The sequence below is a fragment of the Syngnathus leptorhynchus genome, chromosome 13, assembly GCF_054491065.1.
Source record: "Syngnathus leptorhynchus isolate UIUO chromosome 13, UIUO_Slep, whole genome shotgun sequence".
NCBI lineage: Eukaryota > Metazoa > Chordata > Actinopteri > Syngnathiformes > Syngnathidae > Syngnathus > Syngnathus leptorhynchus.
In genome coordinates, this window is record NC_141207.1 from 5,924,216 (window position 1) to 5,941,706 (window position 17,491).

General features: G+C 43.3%; 1 protein-coding gene across 3 annotated transcripts in view; it reads right to left on the bottom strand.

Moving 5' to 3' along the window:
- The window catches only part of LOC147047135 (Rieske domain-containing protein), a 42,374-nt gene extending 25,372 nt beyond the window's left edge, over positions 1-17,002 (bottom strand). For all 3 annotated transcript variants that reach the window (XR_015068051.1, XR_015068053.1, XR_015068054.1), the window contains exons 1-2: positions 16,904-17,002; positions 8,798-8,913 (exon numbers count right to left, since the gene is read on the bottom strand). The gene's annotated coding sequence lies outside the window, so the exon portion shown is untranslated. The remainder of the gene's footprint in view (positions 1-8,797; positions 8,914-16,903) is intronic.
- Positions 17,003-17,491: the final 489 nt, after the last annotated feature.

Genomic DNA, 17,491 nt, shown 5'->3' on the forward strand with positions numbered 1-17,491 from the left:
GGGGCTTCGGGGTCACATGTGCTTCTTCTGTAGTCTGATGGAGGGGTGGGGAACTTGTTAGTTGTTGGGAATCGCTAGACAGGAGCTCTCGTGAAGGTCTAATGCATCTTACAGAGCTTTAAGCGGAGTAACTATCTTTCCATTCCTATTGGTCGAATCTTATAGACAATTTCATGTTTTGTCTCTAATTTGGATCTAGCATTGATTCAATTGACTGGCTAGAGCGTATTTCCACCAGTTGAGGTGACTTTGGTGAAAGCGTATCATACATTTCCAAAGAAGCACTTCTTTCTACGAAATCAATAGGGACATGTCGACCTCATTTTCGAGCTGCATACGCTGCAAAAAAAAAAAAAAAAAAAGTGGACCTGAGGTGAGCAAAAGTGTTTACCTAGGGAAATGGAAAAGCTAAAAGAAATGATAGTAGTGTTGGACTAGAGAATAATGAGCTTCCCCTTGGTGGCCATTAAGGTGGACACGAATGAGCCCAAATGTTGGCCTAATGGAGAGAAGTGAAAATTGCAGCACTCACCAAGACACCCGAAGGTGCTGGGTGACCTAGTTAATATGACCCTGTGGTGGGTGTTAGCGGTTACTCTGACAACCATGTTTTTTTTTTTTTTCTTTGTTCGCTACTTCACTTCCTGTTTGACTCTGGTTGACTTTACCCACTCCTACATACTTTATCTGTTCACTTAGTATTTATTTATGTTTATATGATCTACATCCTGTGTATTTCCTTCCCAGCATAATAGTTTGCACTTAATTTGAATAATTATACTCTCATTCCATTCATGCCTCTACTCTCCTAGATTAAAAATCTATTTTTGAAAAAAAAAAAAAAAAGATAATAGATTGAATGTGTAATTTAAATTCGGAGCTAATCAAAGCAACAATTTCAAACGAGAATGACGTGATTCGTCAGGAGGTCAAAGTGCACTGAATACGTTTATAAGGAACTAAAAACAGACCTCCAAAGCCGCTTCTTCTGTTCCTTGCTGTATTTCATTATTTTATTCATTCTCCTGGTTCTCCCCTCCCCCTAGTCTAGCTACTGTATATTCTCACATTTTATACAGTGGCTTTGGGGTTAATGACTTGGATGCATGGCAGGCAAGGAGTTGGGTACTAACAAAATGTTTTATAATGAGCTTTAGTCATTTCATTGCTGTGTAATGAATACAAGAGTGTACATTGGTGCACATGCATGAGAAGCAAGATATAAGAAGTGCGGAGGAGAAGGTGCGAGTGGGAAGAGGTAGCTGTCAACTGTGGGATGTGATGAATGACAGATAGTGGGGGTGGGAGGGGGGGACACGGAGGGGAGGAGGGGGGGGGGGGGCTAATCCCAGAGCTTGTCGTGACTCCAGTCCTGACCCGTCCAATGACCAGGAGAGTGGGAGGCTGAGTAGAGAGACGGATAAACACAGACACAGTCCGATGTGGAGGAAGCTAAAGAGGGACAAGGGAAAAAGAAAAAGAGCAAAAACAAACGTGGGCCGAACTGTTCGAATTTTTCTCGGCAGTGAAATGGAGGACACGGCAGGAGGGGTAGGTGGGTGTCAGAGTGGGAATGGAGAATCATCTATTTGTCATCTGTCTTTCTCGTTCCCATCCAGGAGCCCCCCCCCCCCCCCCCCACCTCTTTCTCAGCCCCCCCCCTGCAATTTCCCTCTTTCCACGCCTCTGTCCTGCTGTTTGCAGCTCGTCGTGGGAGTGTGGCGCAGGCAAATAAACAGAGATTGTTTCATTCAGCCAGTGGGGACAAACAGTGCATTATTAACCTTCTGCTACCTTGCCTTGGGTTAACGCAACCCGTTCATTTGTGATGAAGAACATTGTGTGACGACGATGCCTCCTCCTATTTGGCTAAAATGGGCACAGCGCAGACGCATGCCGGGGTGATTAATCGAAAAGCTACTATTATGCAACGATGCATGCACATACCTTGATTTAACGTTTGCTGGGTTCACCAATTATTGATCATCACCACCGTAATTTATGTTCCTAGAAAAAACTAGCTAGTGAGCTAGCTATCTCATCTACAAAAAGTCTCTGATAAATCAGAAAATACCTCAAAATCCATTATTTGGTTTAGCACTCGGGACTCCAAGCATATTTCAAAGGGGGAGGGCAGTGCCCCCACATCCCCCCCACTCTAGCGCCGCCAGTGATTTTAAGAGCTTCAACTCCAATTCCATAAATATGAAGTACAGGTAGATGTAATTTGTTTCTTTAAAATTTAAAGTTTTTTTTTCTTTCTACCACATTTTTGATCATCAAAAATGTTGCTCCCGACTCAGTGAGTGATCAATTTCATGCTTTCCAGAAAATGCATGCACACATACAGACACACACGTGTACACACATGTACACACACACACACACACACACACACACACACACACACACACACACACACACACGCACGCACACACAGGTTATTAGCTTCCAGCGTGCCAGATGTGCCACCCACACACAAACACGTGAGTCTTGGTCGTTTGTGGTTGACAATCACAGGAAGTTTGTATGCGTTTGCTTGTCATCTCCCAAAGGACTTCATGTTGTGACAAAATGCTTCTTAGTTCCTAGTCTCCATGAATCAAATTATACTAGCTCGGTTAGCAGCTGTTATTCAGATTTAAGCGATGACACAAAGTCAAATCTTGGAAATTACAATAAAGATATTTCATTTATATATTAGAATAATGACAACACCATATCATCAGAAAATAAGGAAATGTGATGAAAACAATACATTTATTCAACAATTTAATGATCAACATTATGGGAACAGCCTCATGACGTCACCAACTACTGGCCCGGCATGCAAATGAGAGCATTTTTGTATGTCGCCACGTTACACAATTGGCCCAACCTTGTTGTTTTTACTTAACGTGATAACACAAGCACGCACACGTGAATGCATTGGGTGTGTACCCACCCACCTCTTTTCCTCCCGTGCAGACAGTTCCATACAGAGGTGATAATTACCTCTGCCTGGATGTTATTTGACTCAACATGCGCACAAAACCTACCACGAAAGAAACAGCAGCCTGTTTGTCTTCCAGGAAGCTTTTTTTTTTTTGTTGGCCATGTGCTTGCATGCCCATATGGGTGTGTGTGTGTGTGTGTATGTGCAACCACATTCCCCCCCCACCCCGCCCCCAGACTCGTTTACAGCCCCGCTGAGATTCGCACCTCCCTCCCTGTACCGTCTCTTCGCCTCTGACCCAGTCTGGAGGTGGCCAGGCTGTAGCGATCTGCCTTCCCTCCGGGGAGATTTGACTGAGTAACAGCACAGGCTGGCGGGCACAAAGCTGACGTCCAGCCTGCTACAACAGCAGATCCCACACACAGGCTGCCTGGCGAACAAAGAGCCGTCCGTCTACTATATGCCACATAGGCTCAGTCTCCGTATATACTTTTCACAACCACTGAGACGGTGAGAGATCATCAGGTGTGCTGCAAAAATTATCCAATTTCACTTAATTGCTTGGGAAATTATTATTTACTGCAAATCTTGGCTCGTTGAGTCATGGTGACAGGCAGAACAATTAAATGCTTTAAAAAAAAAAATTACGCAGGGTAATGTCTCACTCACTGATCTCTGAAATGAGAGCAAAGGGAGAAAATGGATTGAGTCATTTATAATCTAAAATTAATTCTGGGTTTTTGAATTTTGGAAACTGCCGATTTAGGAAACACAGGCAGTCGGTTCAAAACTGAAATGAAATATTTGACAGTAAGTTATTTCAATTTGTGAGGAGTATCAAGTTGAGATCGGTGGATTTTATTTAGTTGGTGTGAGAAAAAAAAATATTTACGGGAAGAAATCTGATCCTGAATTATTAATGTCTTCACTCAAATTTGATGCTTTTTCTTTTGTTGGAGATGTTCCTGAGCTTGGACCCTCCTCCACAACCATTTGCACATCCACACGTGTCCATCCGTCTTTCACCTCCATCACCTCATCCTCTCTGGCCTGTGTAGGAGCCCCGGCAAATTGGATGGGAAGAGTGCTCGAGAGGGGGGAATTAGATCATGTAATGGGAGCTGCTGGCAGTGTGACTAAATTAGCTAACTATAGCTAACAACATTACACACTGTCCATCTGGGGGCTGCCTTGTCCTCCCTCTGCTCCTCTGCTATGTGACGGACTCCCTTATCTACCAAGGGAGGGGGTGGGTCTCTTCTTGGGAATAACAGAGAGCCACTAAGGACCCCAAAGAAATTTGGGAATGTGATCTCGTGAGAATTTTATAGAAACTCAGATGAGAACCCACGATCGATAGTCAATGCAAATCACAGATTTTGTGTTTTGTTTTGTTCATTAAGTGTTATGCATTCTGTGGTAGACTTCCAAATAATTTCACAAGTGACTACTTCGAAAATAAATGTTAAAGACTTATCATATTTGATTGTGTTATCGTGACCTGACAGTGCGTGATAAACATGACCTGTGAAAATATCTCTGACACCACCCATTTTGGAATTGCCTTTTAATAAACAACCGCACCCGAGAAAAACCAACCAATTAACGACACAAGGCGTGACTGATGGATTGTCAATCATTTGCCGTGCGATTTCGGAGTTTGTATGTTGAAAGGTGGAGTGTAAAAAGTATGTTTGAGGCTGGATGGGCTCCGACTGCGTCAACAGCTGGCGGTTTGGCCCGGCATCCGGGCCAGGCAAGCTGTTGTGCCCCCGTAAGAACGCACAAGTGCCGGCCGGCCGGGCAGATGCTGGGAAGGATGCCACGCAGGCGGACGTCAGTGGCTCTCCAGAGGCTCTTTGAAGCCAAGATCATTGTGCACTACGACCAGATTAGAAGCTTAGAGCGGGTCTGGCCTTCTAGTGGGGGGGGGGGGGGGTTATTTTTGAATGTACAGATAAAACAAGCAGATGGATGAAGAAGGGATGGGAACGTCATCCTGTAAAAACAGTGGGCGGGAGGATTTTTGAAAAGTGTCTGATGGATGGGGTTAGCGCAAGCACGGAGGCACGGTGGAGGTGAGGCGGGGAGGGGGGGGGGGGACGGAGAGGAGAAGGAATGAAAGGGAAGGGATAATAGCCGCGGAGTAATAGCACACGGCTTCCAGGCAAAGATGAAATATTTGCAATTCCGTTGGGTCTCTGGGCTGCAGGCTCTCACTCCATTTGTATGGAAATGAGTTTGTCTTTCTTTGCCTGAGCACTGAGGAGACCGTGGAGAAGGGAGGAGGTGCAGGGATGGTACGCAAACTGTCAGCGATATTGTGATTCCTGACAATGCTTTTGGAAGTCATGGGGGGCCCCCACAGTTTGTTTCTGGGCTGCACATAAGGATCAAATAAATCCATGCCTCGATGACACACTGATCAATGCGGTCGTCGCCCAGGGAGTGAAGGCCTTTGTTTCGTATTGACACTTTAGCTCACCTCTCTTTTTCGCTCTCTCCTTCTCTCAACATCGGTGCCCGTGCACGCAAGACCTACAGCTGGGACTACTCTCTTCCCTGATCCTGCTTCTGCTGCTGCTTTCCATCCAAGATAGCGAGCAGATGCTGTAGAAGGTTCTCTGTTTGGCTATTTTCAGCAATGTTGAGGTGGGCAGGCACTCATGTATTCATGGCCAGCTGCTCATCTCTACTAGCCAGGCTAGGAGCAGGGTAAAGGAGGGGGGGGGGGGCATCGCATCTCGAACACCCTTTACTTCCCTGGGCTCTTTCCCTTGACTCCCTCCCTCCCTTCTTTCCTTCCTCTCTGAGTCACAGTCGCTAGCCACAAGTCTGAGTCATGCCTCCACTCTCGTGAGAGTCTGTGAAAGCACCGACATGAAGTATGAAAAGAATGGAAAATGAGAACAAGCGTTATATGAAGTTGTGGTCTTGTACTGAGCAAGAAACATCCTGGGATGAATAATCCAGATTTGAGACACTGGAACAGCTCGCATGGATTATATTGATTTATTTGATTTTATTGTATTATTTATTTATTATATTTTTTTATTATTATACTATATGTTTTATGATTGTTTGATTATTTTATTATATTTTTATTATATTATATTTCTTATAGTTCTGCTGGGTTATTTCCACTCAGCGCACTGGGTTAAGGATTCAAACTCACTTGCATAAACTTGTATCACTTCTACAGAAAAATATCACCGCATTGTTCCAAGCCATTACCACTAATCACATACATTTCAAAACAAATCCCCGACATCATTATCAGGCAGTGGACCTGACCTGCCGGGTCAGCCCCCTGGTGCCAGCCTGCACCCACTTCAATAGTCCAGTCCGAAGGTCCCAGAGGTGGCGGTCAAGAGCTATTGATCCCCGGAGGTGAGAGTTCACGCTGGGCCAGCCTTGCCACAGGTGAAGGGTCAAAGCATAAGGGGTCAAGTGAGATTGAATGTGCCCGCCATGTTGCCAGGAGCCATGCGGGTCAGCTGGATCTAGTTCATTCCGTGACCCTTCCTGGTCAATAATGCCTCCCCTTCCATCATTAAACTGGGATTGGGCATTAGATTTTTTTAATTTGTCGCAAATGTGCATTTTTCCGCCTAAAGGCGGAAAAATGGCTGCATACCTCCGATTGATTGGCAATCATCTTGACCCGCGGGCAGAAAGGGGGTTAGCTAGGGATGGCTTCTCGTCGATAACGAACAAAGCCGGCTGATTGTTCGCGGCGTGTAATGCAGAGCTCATCAGCTGGGTCAGCAGGCCAATTGCAGGTTTGCATGGGTAGACACTTTCCTCATCACAGCGTGATGATCAAAGGTTAGTAAAACGCTGCATAGGACTTGAATCAAGAATACAAAATATAGTTTTGTAAGATATTACTTTGAGTCGTGTGCCCGTCGCTGAGCTTAAAAAGTGCCCAATGTTTGAACAGGGGTGTATAGACTTTTTATATCCACTGCAGCTTCCCTTTACCTCTCTTTAAAGGTTTATTGGATATTTAGCTAAATTTTAGCCATTTATTGAAACCAAGAAAAAGCATTAAGCAATCTCACACAGGAGCTGCTGTTGGCCACGGCTCACATACAGATAATCACATACCGGCATCGTGCACCACACCAAATATGGTTTTCAGTCTGCTTAAAAAGTGTTTTTTAATAAGTTATGCTTAAAGTGTGTTGGCGGGGTAGAACTATTTAGAATTTTTTTAATACAGTCTCATATTTTCACCTATTGCACGTTGTTTGTAAAGTATCCAACCGGGGTTGACTAAACTCCTGTTTAGCATCAGAGGTGCATTTTAGCATCTACTCCCCTGAAGGATGCCAGTCATCCACGAGAAGTCTGACTGAGCTGAGCATCCACCCAAACACACACTAACATTTCGGAACACACACATACACAGTACATGCAAGGTTGCTGGCCTTGGCACAGGACTGGGAAGCAAGACCGGAAGCCAGAGGAGGGAATGTGGGAGGCAAAATTTGCACGTAGAAGAAGCTTCTTTGTGAGCATTATTGGGAAAAGAAGAACATTTGGCTCACGTATTTGCAGACCACTACCGAGACAGTAAACTTCTCTTCCTCCATCCATCCATCTCTCCCTCCTTCCCTCTCTCTACCTATATGTCAATCACTCACACTCAGCGCTCCTCCCTTATCTTTGCTCTGCTTTTCTTTCACTTCTTCTTTCTTTTATCTGGGCATGCATTCCTCTCCTCCCACACTCGAGATTCTCACTAAATGATTCCAAGTGTCTGGGCCCTGTGCCTCTGTGAGCCACACACACACAAACACACACACAGTTATACACACACAGACACACACCCATACACACACACACTCAGTTACACCCACAGAAAGATGTATGTAAGCGTCACAGTGGCTGCTGGAGAAAGGGGATAAAGTAAACAAAAGGGAGAGGAGATGAGCGAGCGACAGAGAGCGAGAGAGAGAGAGAGAGAGGGGGGGGGCGGAGGTCTTTTTATTCCATTTTGCAAAGAGAATCTCAGGCTAAACATCATCCATCCTTCCATCAATCTGTCTATTCAGCCATCAGAAACACCCTTTTATGCGGCGTTGCTAGGTCTCAATGCCATACAATGGCTTGTGTCCAAACTGGAGTGAGGCTCTTTCACGCCAAAGAAGGGATGCAATTAAAGGGCATATCCGAAGAAAGAAAAAAAAAAAAAAGGAAGGATAGAAATTTGTTTTGTGCGCGTGTGTGGGCTGTGGACATACGTTACAATCGGCAAAGCGAGGAGCTGCTAAATTTTATCGCCATATGGGCAAACAGCAAAAATAAAAATATGGCACATTTTTTGTTTTGTTATTTTGGCAGAGCAGCAACATTAATATTAGTGTAAGGTACATCCCCCTGTGGAGGCTTTTCAGCAGAATGCTGACATAGCGTATTAGCATGCTAAATGTACATCAAATCTGCGCCACTGCACTATTTTGGTCGTCAACTATGTAAATCGTGTCACCTTGGATTGCCGGCTGCTATGTGAATAGCTACGATCTCAATTCCCATTTAGCGTGCATTCAATCAATTCAGGTAGCAGGTGAACACCCAAGCTAATCTTTCATCGTATTCACCAGCTCGTTTTTATCTGATTCAATGTCACCATTTTTACATCGTGCATCTCATTTAACCATAAAACAGGACATAATGATGAAATGACTATTCTTTTCTTCGTCTTGCATCATATCTCTTCTGTGCCGTTGTTCCCTATCAATAATTCAGGCTTAAAGTTGAGGATGAATAATTCACACGTCGATGTCAACCATAAACCTCACTTTGGAGCCAAGTTGGGCTCTTTTGAAAACTCTTCACCCCCCCCCCCCTTCTCACCTCTTTCTTATTCTTCTCACTGTCATCCCATTTCTTCTGCCTTCATCCACACGGCGTTCTCCTTTCATTCTTCCTTGTCTCCTAGATTACATGCATGTAGAGCGAGGTGCCTCTGCCTGAAAGAGACAACACAGGGACAAGGATAAGTAGTGGTGGCTGAAAAAGGGATTTGACTGCCTATCCTGTCAGCGCACAATGCACACCAACAATCCCGCCAACTAATCCCATCGCTGCTTCAAATTGCAAGTGTGAAAACATCGAGGGGGGATCCGAGTGTGCAGGCAGAGCCACGGCTTCTCCTTTGAGTCGTTCTTGCACTCCGACTTCCTCGGCCTCCTTTTTTGGTGTCCGCGTGACTCAGCGGCTATTACTGTATTATCCATCCTCGGGGTCTATTTAGGCACGCACGCTGCCTCCTTAACAAGAGCCCGCATTCATGGTTTGATTAGGCGTGACGCTAATTAGGATTCATCAATACCATTAATCTTCTCATCCAACCCCGTGGATCAGAATATCTGACTCATTTCCATGAAGGTGTTTATCCACCTATTGAGTTTTCTTGTCAGGCGGCCCGGTCTCCTCCCAGCTTGTCACACGGCAATGCTTTGTCACTGCCCTTGGCATTCAATAGCTTTAAAAATAAAAAAGCACGGCAACCCGTGCTGCTTTCATGTTCTCGATGCACGACAATCTGCAGTGAGTCAATGAATATTAGTATTTGTAATTTAACTAAGATGTCAGTTTGATTTTATTCCTTAAAAAATTCAATTTCATTTTCCTTAAAAAATGTAATTTTCTTCTCTTGCATTATTATGTTTAAATACTTTATTTTATCAAGAAAATACACATCTATTTTTGGGGGGGAAAACATCACATTTAGGAGAAACGTGTGATCATTATTATATATTTTTTTATGCTTTGAATGTCTACCGTTTGCGATTCAGCACTCCAAATAAAAGCAAACATTTCATCGCAGCATCCCACGCTTACCAGACAATGCGTATTTTTATTTTTTACTAAATACTATACAATAATAACAAGTGAGCCAGAAAAATATTCAATAACAGGAAGCCCCGAAGAAGCAGTGGTGTGAATATAAACTAAAGAGGAACAGTGTCAAGCAGAGCTGAAGCTATACAGGAGATGAAAGCCCCCCCCCCAACATCTCATCTGAAGGCTTGCAAAACTCTTCACTCCACAGACGTGCACATCTTCAGAGAGTGGGAAGGTTGTTGTGACAGAGGGAGACTTTAATCAGAAGCTCGGGCAGGTTGGAGGGGCCCGGCGTGGGAGAGCGGCAGTGGGATGGAGGCCCGCTTGTGTAGGCACCCTCCACTCTCCCCTTCTCTCCGGTCCTGTGCTCACCCACGCACTGTCCTCCTGCATCCCCCAACTCCCCCTCGCTTCTCTCGGTTGTATTCATCACCCTCTGCCCACACTGTAAACTTCACGCTGAGACAGCAAGAATAAGAGTGCCCGCTTTCCCGTCTGGCTACATAAGTGTCAGGGTAGAATGCGGGGTGAGTGAAAGTCATGTGGAAAGCGGTGCCAGAAACGAGCAGCGGCAGGTTAGGGGAAAGTTCTCCTAGCGAGGAAATGTAATTTTTTTAAGTACTCTGAAGCTGTAACTTAATGTATGAATACATATGACGCACTATACAGGTGCATGTCAAAATATAAATGCCAAAATGTGAGCAGCACATTGAAGAGGACTGTATAAATAAAAAAATAAAAAAACAAGTAAAACAATTAAGCAAAATATTAAATAAATTGTTTTTAATTTTTCAAAAAATTCTCTCAGTAGCTGTGGATTTTCTGCAGATTGGGTTACTTTTACCCAAAGTTGGGTTGATTTTTTTGAGCCAGCACATTAGGTAGTAGATTGAATTTGAGTGTGCTGAAGAGCCGAAGTTTTGTTGTGTACTCAAGTACAAGTCAATTTTAATGTATTCTTCTTCTTCTTCTCAGAAAATAGGAGTAATAAAAATCACATTCACCAAAATATTACAAAACGGCAATATCAGATGCAGCTTTAGACCAATGCAAACACGATATTAAAAATAATGTCAAATCAATTCAAAGAGAGGCTTCTCATTATTGAATTCCAGTCACTGAGAGAAAAAAAAAAATCACAACTCGTGAAAATGGAATAATTGTATTTTGAAGGACCTTTGAAAATCTATATCTTCATTTTATGTATGATGCAAATTTTCCATCCTGGAGGGGAGATTCAACATTTATGCCAATACAGCAATATAAATAATAAGATGATGTCAAACATCTTGATTGATTTTTTTCCCCCACTTTGAGCTTTTGCTTTACAAGCTATAGTATAACTCCACTCTTATCTCTTTTTTATTTTTTTTCCATCAAAAAGCACCCCATACATCCGTTGACAACTGACCTAAAAGGAAGGTCAGGTGTGAAGGAAAGTGCTGGCGCCGTGAGTTAAAGGCCTGTGGTCGATGCGGTCAGCACTTCCTTCTCTTTTGAACCCCTCACAAAGGGCAACGTGCGCTCTTTAGCGACGCCGATGCTTTCCTTGCTATCTTCCCTGGTGCATTTTCAACACAAACTTTATCCCTCAAGAGCATTCTTGACAACTTTCTGTCAGCTGCTTGAATCGCCAGCCATTTTTTTGTGTTGGGGACCTTCTCTGCCTCTTCCACTTTTGTTTAATTACGCGACAACTCTTCAAGTAGACCTCAGTGCGCCTCATGCTTCTGAAAAATCTTCATTTTATTTGAATTATTTAATATTTGAATGGAAAGTTTTAGTATTTCCCGGCCCAGCTGAGGCAGACAGATTGCTTGTTGTGTTACCGCTCAACTAGCACGTCAAAGGCAGCCGTCTCGCTGTCAACACAACACTCCCCTCTTGTCCAACCTCCATACAGAAATGTGAAAGCAAGCGAAATGTGTCAAGACGCCTCTCATGCACGTCACAATTTCCCCCCCCCCCCTCAAACTGGATCGGCTGCATAGGCCTCTGACGTCACGCGAGCGGCGCACGTGTCCTAGCGCACTTCCTCGAGCGGACCCACGTCACGCTGAGCCAAATAGCTGGCCTCGCGCATAACAAGGCCGGGCGAATAATGGAGTGGAACATAAACAGCCAAATCAAGCATAAGAGGAAAGGATGAGAGAAAAACTATTGGACTAACGGGGGGGACATAACTCACTTTGTTATGACACTAAACAACAGCCGGGGTGAAGGGAAAACACACAAAAACGAAGGAATGAGAGAGAGGAAAATTTGGAAATGAAAGAAAAACAAAGCCTGACAGCTAGAATAACATTCACGCAAGTTCTCTGAGCTTATATATGCGGCTCTGGAAAGAGTCTGCAATAGCAATTATTTTAGCAATGGAAGCCTCATGGCTAGAAAGAAATGACCAAAAAAAGGATTATTTTGACTTTCTGCAAGTTGGCGCTTTCCAAAAGTTCACCAACATTTGCCCGGACTATAAACTAGAAGGAAATCCCTGTTTTGTAGCGTTTACGCAGAACCAGCTAATGAGCCGCCAAATCGGGTTGCAAAATGACCGTGACCTCCTCAAGAGCACGTGCCCGGGCCTGCCCTTCCCTTCTGGCCAAGTCTGCCCGGCAACAATTAATGCTGAAGTGTCGCCTGCCACGCATTGCAATCTGCTCTGGATTGATTGGTGCAGAAAAAAAAAAAAAAAAAAAAAAAATCAATGGCGCTCAAGGGACCGACTGCCAACATTTATAGAGTTGTCATCGGAGCCTTCGCTGAGAGATGGGAGTGGCATCGGTGTACAATAGGTAGACGGATGTTTGTTTAAGGCCCGGGGGTCTGTGGGTGTTGACACAGCTGCCAGGGGAGACAGAAATATTGAGTAATACTGCAGGGGCGAGGGGGGCGGGGTCAATGACTTTAGGGGAACAGGTGACTGGCTGAAGAATAGTGCCGAATTGTTTGGGGAGTGAAAAACTAGTGACTGTTTTTACTATTCATAGCATTTGTGTCACACCAATTGCCCGGAAGGCAATGTGAACTCTTAATTTGCTGCTTAGGCCTTTTCAATAAAAGGAGCCTTTAACACGACTCAAGTCCAGCAACCACAGACTTTTTTTTGGTCCCACAACTCTTACCAGAAGATACGATAACACGCTAAAAGAACACGGCAATAGTTATTTTGGTTTCATGCGACATAAGGCCTGATTGTGTAAACACATTTTCCAATGGGAAGTTGTCAGGGCACGGAAGTTAAATGGAGTCTTGCTGAAGGGTTAGTTTGCCAACATTTTCCTGAATTGAAGCGCTTTAACTTTTAATTGAGGAACCTCGGTTTAAAATATGCAACACAAGCCCAAAAGTGAGTAAAACAGAAAACTCACTTCCATTTTAATACTGCTGCCTGCATACACAGAAAGGTCATAGCAGTAATAAAAAAGCAATATCCTCGGGCATGATAATATCACCTTAATCCTGTTATTCCAAAGTCATGACAGAAACGTAAAAGATCTAAAGAAGTCATAAATTACACTTTGGAGATAATGCTCATGAGCTGGAGTTGTTTAGAAGTGCGTTGTCATTGTGCTGACATAAAAGTCATGCTTAATGATGACGGAATGATGTGCTGTATTTATTTTGCACTTGAAAGCATAAACGGGAAAGCGTTTATTGAATCGTACGATAGTAAGACCAGGTTTATTTATAAAAGGTTTTTAATATGACACAAATATCCGCAATACACTTTTGAATAAAAGATGCACAGTATATGACAGATACGTGGAAATGAGAAAGCATGAATAAATCGATAGCGTGGATAAGACGATATTAGTTTCATATACTGTCTTTTTGTAAATATTAAAATTTCAGGTGGGTGTTTTTGTGGATGGAAAATGTCTATGCACTGGACAACATATGGCAAAAGCCTTTTTAGTGCCTCTGTAGGTTCTGCTGTTTTGGTTAGCGATACAATTCAAATGAGCTCAGCAGTTCCCTATTTAATGGCTCTATGAAGTGAGATAATTACATTATCTTGTTTTGTTTTTTTCCTGCCAGATGGGAAAAGGGAGACATGGTGTCTGTTATTACCTTTGAAGATGAAGTAATGGCGCCTATTGACACCTCATCAGTCAGTGTCAAGTAAGAAAAAATTGAAAGGTAGCAAATAACGATTTTTATTTTTTTTTGCTTGACGCATTACACGATACATCATTCAAATGATCCTCTGGCAACAAATTTAACTGAACGCATAGGCACACTAACCTATGGTTCATTTCCATTCCGCCAATATAAAATGTATGAAAAACAACAATGGTGGTCAGGGACCCAAATTATTGCTTTCAGTCAAATTAGCCTCTGGAAAGTAATGTAATTATTTAGCACTTCAGCGGGTCATTGAGAAGAGGGAAAAGCATGCTCGAGCTGACGTGATTTCAAGCAGAAAATTTATTCAACTGTCAATATCGTTTAGATCTGTCTGAGTGAGCACCGAAGGCTGTAGGGGGGGGGGGGGGGAGGATTGGCGCTCGATCATAACGACTTTCCCTTCAATACTCACTTCTTTAAGGTCTGGTTTGTTGTACGTCCTTGCATCGGACATAATGTCCATATACGTTTTTTTTTTTTTTACAATCCTTTTTGTATTCTTGAAAAACACCAACATAAAGCTTCCTCGTTAAACCATTCAGCGCTATCATCGCATGTATTCCAGAATATTACAGTAGAATGACAAAACCCGACAGAGCCACATGCTGGTAATTGGAATTTCTTTCACAGAGCCCGAGAAAGGACCAACAAAAAGACACCGCGAAAGAACCGATCCCATCCACCATTTGCATTTTTAAACTTGATGCGTTAAAGCCCACAGAGACATATCTACACCCCCCCCACACAATCCACAGTGATTTGCAAAAGATTGCAGGAATCAGCCTGTGACTCAAAGTAAATGTTTCATCTGTGGACTGACTGATTATTCCCTTTGTGTGTTACAGTTGAAACAAGGAATTATGTAAGGTAGTCATGAAAATGCATGTGCCTGCGTGCACCTTCTTAGATATGATCAATGTAGCTATCAGTGTGTCTTGCAAGGTGGGCAGAAGAGACAAAACATTACAGATGTCAGATCGAGAAGTATGAGCTCCCCCCTGGGCTGCTATATATCCAGACACGGCACTGCAATATTACAGGGGGCGAAATTACAGCCGTAGACATCTCACAAATATCAAACCTTTCTAATGTCTTTGATACAAGGGCACAACATGACTCTGTTTATATTGTGATGATTTTATGAAGGATTAATAAATGTCAGCTGATGGCAAGTTGCTTAGACAAGTTATGAGCCAAGTATTCCAGAAAAAAACATCTCCATCACATTGATATAGTTTTAATTCAGTGACTAGTTCTTGTGATATAGTTAGTAATGTCACAAATGATTAAAGTAGTGCATCTTTCAATTACTTTTGGATGAGTCCAACAGCAAATATGCTAATGCTAGCAGATATAGCTCTGCAAATTTGGGTTGGAGGTGCTAATGAAGGTGCGAGTAAAGCATCAAAAATGCCAACTTCCAAATTAAAGTAGAAGAAAAAATGGAAGTAGTAGTCATGGCAACTTTACAGCTGCAGGAATTCCAGATGTAAAAGCAATATATTTACTTCGATTTGTTTCTTGCAAGCAGTTTTAGTTGTTTTCTTTCAAACTCGAGCACGTCGCTATCACTTTTCTGCTTCTTCATCCACCCTCATCTCCTTCCCTTGTCGGCTTCTCATATTCCTCCACCCACACTGACCCTGTTTTATTCAAGACATACTGTATAATAGAACACAATATACGGGGGCTCGGCTCGCCGAGTGCTTCTGAGGGCATCGTCATTGGCTCGGCATCGTGCGCCATCTCCCATGCACCTGAGGCCATTGTGGGTGGTGACAGCGGTTCCGACCCAGCTTTGCGTCATCCCAACGGGGGCCGGGGAGGCTGAGAAAGCGGCGTAAATGTCAGAGGAATTAGCCGGCGCCACGGCGCCCACAGAACTCAGCGTGACAATGGGCGGGAAGACGGGAGCGAGAACAGCGGCTGTAGTGCATCTTTAAGCCGGAATCACAACTCTTGTTTTTTGGGGGGGGGTTTTCTTTCCATCTTCCTTGCCAACTTCTTCACTTGTCCTCACGCCCTCGTTCTCTCCTTCTCGTGCTCTCTTTCTGTATCGCTGTCTCGCCCACCTCGCCTCTGCCCGCGAGCGGTTTGGAGCAGATTATAGGCCTGCCACCCCCACTAGCCCATACACACAAGCGTTGGCTCACACACTCCTGCAACGGCAACACACACTTTGTAGACTTTTTCTGAGCCACCTACGGTTCCACTACATCGCATTCATCATGTAGAAGAACATCCCATCCGGTCCGAATGTGGTTCGGCCTGTGACAAAATGTCCCCGCAAGAGTAAACAAAGCCTGGAGGCGAGCAAAACAAGTTGGCAAATGTGAACCGGCAGGCTAGCGTGTCCAAAATGGTTTTGTGTGGCGGTCAAGTAACACCTGTAATTAAGGCCCATGGATTCTGGATGGGCCGTGTAATTGTGGGAGTAGAGAAAGGCTTGCTAACCATGGCTTATTATGTTTTTGTTTTTTTTTCTCGTTTCGATACACTGTAGTGTATCATATTTATGGAGCCACCGTGGATGAAGTGTGGCTGTGTACATAATTATTCACATATTCACTATTTCCTAATCATTGACTAAAGGTTTTTATATAATGCACCATATAGAGTAATTAGATCATCCAAAAAATGCAAACTCTTTTTCAAACATACTCAGGGGCATCTTCATGACGTCACAGCTGTTGCATAATGTCAACGTCAGTATTTGGAGCTTCTATAACAGATATCAAACTTTGTTTATCTGACAAAGTGAATGCAAAAAAATGTTGTGCCAAAAAATTTACAAATTTTTTATTTGCATTGTAGAATACATTGCAGTGTTATTTTTGGCAGCAAAAAAATAAAAATGTAGGGGTGCTTGGCAGAGTGCAATGTTGCAACACGCAAATCCACAGTTTGTTTTGTTAGCTTGATTTTCACCAATATTGAATGACTTTTAAACCTTAGCGATGCAATTTTCTACCAAGTTAGACTTACATTTGTTGACGATCTGTCTTTGAAGGCGTCAATGGTTTATTGCAGGGCTTGCAATCACCTGTGCGTCTTCTGGTGTTTGTGAAATGCAACTTCCTTTTGGACATCGCAGGGCTTGTGTTGAATCCTCACTGGATCGTTTTTCCCATTGCAAAAAGACTTTCCAAATACGTCTGTTTATTTGGCTTATTTTGCTATCTTCTGGAATCAATATTAACGACGGGCAACCGGTCAATTGACATGAGTCAATTGTCCGATGGATGTGAAGTAGAGAATCCTGTTGCTTTTCAAAATAAAAGGTTATCGGCCTCGATTAATAAACGAACCGGAAAAGCTATCACGACTTTGTTTTTGTTTTTCATTTAGGGACCCAGATGTAGTTGGCGTTGTTTGTCACTTTTTTGTTTCCTTGTCCAATGGTGTAATGACCGTTTAGCCCGTTGAATAAATATCTATCCAGCAATCAATGAAAAAGAAGTGCCACTGTTTGGACCATTCAATTAGACAAATGTACATTCACATAAGTGCAGGTCAAGACCTCTACGGATCAGATGATGAACAAAAATCTGTCGTAGCATCAAAACCTGCTGT